Here is a 4720-nt window from a genome sequence, read left to right as displayed (position 1 = left end):
AAACTCACAAATCTATTCTTCTGTACCAAATTCCATGCATATCTTTTCACATTTACTCTGTCATAGAATTTAGAACAGAGTTGTGTATTATTCACTGCCATAGCTGCAGTACCTACAACAAAATTTTCACATAGTTGAAATCAGTTGTTAAAGAAAGAAAGGGTTGTCTGCCCTTTATTCATAATTTTAATTTAAGCTTTGTGATACAATTAAATTTGTAAATTGATTTGTCAACAACACATCTCTTTAATGTGTATATTTGATTATTTATTTTTTAAGAACATACTATTTATTTCCATTTATGTTTTTCTTTCTAGATAAATCTTCATTTTTAAAAAAATATAATTAAATTTATTCCTAGATTTGTAATTTTTTCTGCCATTATGATAAAATCTTTCTTTCTGGGGTATATGGGAAGATTATATATATATTTGTCAGCCACCTTACTATTATTAGTAGACTGCACAAAAACGTTGGACTAATGGTTAATTCAGCAAAGCTTGTTACAAAATTCCCTGCCTCATATTCATTTTCCGACTGAATTAAACATTACTAATCACACCTTTTTTAAAAAGTTATTTATTTTAGTGTTATGGATAAATCAGTGGAATGAAAGATGTTGCATAAGTAATTAATTCTCTAATTCTCCCACCCCTGGTCAAGGATAGGTTATTTTCAAGATCGTTTATACTCTTGCTGAAGATGGATTGGTAGGGTGAGATGACCTCTTGCCTGAGTTATGGTTGTTGGCTATTAGCTAACTGGCTTGTTCTCATAAGGAAAGCCATCAGATTAAGTTAGGTTTATGACATCTGAGGAAGAAAGGACCAACACCCCAGTTGCTTATATTATTTCCCTCACTAAACTACTAGATCCTGTACCACCACTCAGTTTTTTCTACACTTGGTGTTTTGAACATTAAGTAAATTTTATAGGCACAGTTCATCATTTCAAGTGTTCAAATTCCTGTTGATGAAGATTCACTGTTGCAGTACCAATTAGAGTATAGATATTATTTGGGTTTTCTAGGACTTGGCATTGAATGACATATCCAACAATTCTTTACTTTGTTGCACTAGCAATATCTTTGTAGAGTTCAACTATAGCACTAGCGTTGGAATTACAGTTGTACCTTGGTTTTAGAACGTCTCCGTTCATGAACATTTCGGTTTACGAACGCCGTAAACCTGGAAGTAAATGCTTCAGTTTTCGAACATGCTTCGGAAGTTGAACATGTCACACAGCTTCTGCTGAGTGCAAGATCCTGAGGCCTAGCTGTCGGCTGTTTTCGAATGTTTCAGAACTCGAACTGTTTTCTGGAACAGATTGCGTTTGAAAACTGAGGTACCACTGTATCTCAAATGAAGGCTGTACGTAAAGAAGTTCTTTTATTTGTAAGAGTATAAAGTCAGGTAAATCAGAAATATAAAACTCCAGTATTACAGTGGGAATATACCTCTGAAAGTATGAAAAATAAAAGAATGGAAAGAAGAGTATGACAATGAGGAGTTCTAATCATCTAGGAGAATTCTCTTCTAATGGTTATCTAATAGAGATGTCTACTACATGAAATGATATGTTTGTTTCAGTGATATGTCGGTACTCATGTTCTGTGAACTGTTGGCTTCTGAAGATCGCTGGAGAACCTCAGTTTAAGATTTTTAATGTAAGTAACTTCAATTCTTGTAATTTAAGGATGCAATATGTCATTCTAGTTGGTAAACATGTAAACGAGGTTCAATCTCTTGTACTTTATCTGCTGAACCTGTGGCAAATAATACCTAATAAGTCATTGCACAAGTCCCACTGGAAATCTGTCTCTAGAATTTTTTTTCAGAGCACTCAGTCAAATGGCATAGGTCACCCAAAGACTGATTAAAGAAAAGCAACCTATGACTGTTGATGAAAGGACTGGGATTCATGGGTTTATTTTTCTCATTAAGTTTTTGAAACATTAAAATATGTATGGTTTGGAACATTCTGAGCTACATGGGCCTATCAAGACGAATTCACAGTGTGACAACATATGACTTATTAGGGAAAGTATGCCGGGCCATGGGAGCTAAGGTTAACAATGCATTAGGCCATAAGAGTTTAGGAGTGTCTGCTACAGTAATTCATTTCAGTTTTAATATTCCACTTGTTTTTTTTTAACTTTTCCAAAGGATGGAGTGTTGATAAGAAAAATGACAATTTTGGGTGAGGGCAAAACCTTACGTAGGTGTCCCTGAGGAATTTGTTCCCTTATATACATACTGAACTGGCACAGGTGGTAAACACAATATCAAGTGGATATTTAACTACTCTGAGGGCCATGGTTTTCTGACAGGACAGTACTTCAATTCACCCACAATATAAAATACTTTATCTACTTGATATCATGACCCATGGATGGAATGCAACTGTGTACAATCCTTTTGGAGGTACTCAAATGTTTCCTTAGGGCAGTATTGCAGTTCATATACCACATTTATAGTATTTATAGGATTTGTTGGTTCCAAGAAAGGCATGACCTGACTCCATTTTCTGCCATCCTGAAAAAGATTCCCCACCAGAGTTTGTTTATTTTGCAGACAATACATCCCTACTGTGAAGTGTGGTCTCTGGCGTGTTTTAGCAAATATTTATTGGAGATCATTTGGCTTCTCCAGGCAGCTGTCCTAGCTTTGATATATCTGTAATACTATTTTCTAGTTATTCAACCAACTGGTAGGAAAATGCTGGGTGTTTTTAGATAGGAAAATAATTTATATTGTATGTGGTAGAATAAGATTTCATGGTGATTCCAGTGCAATATCTGAAGATGCTTCAACCAACTTAGCTGAGTCTTCAATTACTTTGAGACAAAGAGGACAAGTTTTGGCTACTGCATCAAGAGACCGGCAGTGATAGGCAATGGGTGTTTGTTGTTTGGCACGTTGTTGAGTAATATCCCTAGGCTTGGCTTTCCTTTTATATCCATATAGTATAATGGTTTATTCAGTGATTTTATGATTAGCTCTCCTGTGGAGTGTATGGGGTCACCTAAGATATATTCCCTTTAGAATTAGGCATATAGAATATAGAGGCTTGTTGTGGCCCATTTAGGGTCCTAACTGAAGTAATGGGAAAAAGGTAAATTAAGAATCTTGATAACCTAATGACCGAACTCTGGTGTCTTACCTGGCCTTTCTGAAAAGAGTTGAACTATCACACTAAATAGAGAAAAGAAGCAGACCAGTGTGATATGAGTACATACTTGAGTGTTTCATCGTAGTCTTCAGCAGAGGGAGATCAGTTTTTTTATTTTCCTGTTATTTGGCACAAAATAGGTAACTGGACAGTCGTTCGTAATAATAAGGTATATTGCAACAGTAATCGCTAGATCGAAAGAGCTATAGTGATTAGTTTAAACAGCTTAGCCTTCTTATCAGAAAGTGATTTATTTCTACCTTTGGTGAAATAACAGCAAATATAGGTGTGAGGATACATGATTATGACATTTTATGTTGTTTTCAAATTCATTATATATTATGCTTTTAAATAAGTGCTTCCACCCAGTTCCATCCCAGATGCAATGATTGAACCTAGCAATTGGTCAATTCTTTGATCTTTTCAATATATAATTTTATGGATGTTTATTTTTAGCTGTAATTGTTTTTAAGTTAACAGTTGGTTGATCCAAAAGGAACTTTGCGTTAGGTGAGACTCTCAGCCAGAACACAGAGAAGTTTGACGTCACCCACAGCAACTTGCTACACCAGGAAACCCCTGTTTCCTGTTCTAAGGCAGCAGCAGCATAAAGCCCAGCATTTCTTCTCTCTCTCTTCGGAGTCATCTCTCCTTGCAGAGCCCTCACATGAGGAAGAGCAAGACATTTTCAGTCTAGTAGAAGAAATCAAAGATGTTGCTTTCCATCCTTCTGAAGGTGGTCATGGCTGCCATGTGGCTGGGTAAGGATGGCACCCTGGGAATGGGCCTCCTCTATGACCCTAGGTTTTGGGGTCCAGACAGCATTTTATGGGTATTCTAGGAAGGAAAGGTAGTAGAGTGTGATAAATAATTTCTTTGTCCCACGCTACTTATCCTAAAACCATGTAACTGTGTCTTTTTTCTTTCAGGATCTAATATTGCCCAGAAGGTTACTCAAGGCCAACCATCAATGTTAGTGCAGGAGAAGGAGGCTGTGACCCTGGAGTGCACATATGACACCACTGCTGGTACTTATAGTTTATTCTGGTACAAGCAGCTCAGCAGTGGGGCAATGATTTTCCTTATTCATCAGGACTCTTACAGCCCGCAAAATGCCACAGAAGGTCGCTACTCCTTGAACTTTCAGAAAGCAAAGAGTTCTGTCAACCTTGTCATCTCAGTGTCACAGCTGGAGGACTCCACATTGTATTTCTGTGCCCTGATAGAGCCCACAGTGAGAGGTGTGTTGGAAGGAGTTGTATCAAAACCTCAGGACTTTGCTTGACGCATCCACCTGCTATAAAGACCAAGGCCAGGAATTGCCATCACAGACAGGAAGTGGTGAGGTATGTGGCAGCGTAGGTGTAGGTAGTGGTAGAGGACAAACAATCTAAGAAAATACCCACCTAGGTTCATATACTATGTCTAGAGTTATCATTCATCAGAAATATTGAAAATTAGGTTTGAAATTGTTTATTAAAGACAAAGAATACCCACAATAATCATTTCATCATTTGGTGATAGAGTGAGCAGAACTGAGAATAATTGA

The sequence above is a fragment of the Rhinolophus hipposideros genome (assembly GCF_964194185.1).
Source record: "Rhinolophus hipposideros genome assembly, chromosome: 5".
NCBI classification, from domain to species: Eukaryota; Metazoa; Chordata; class Mammalia; order Chiroptera; family Rhinolophidae; genus Rhinolophus; species Rhinolophus hipposideros.
Note: the sequence above shows the minus strand (reverse complement) of the source record.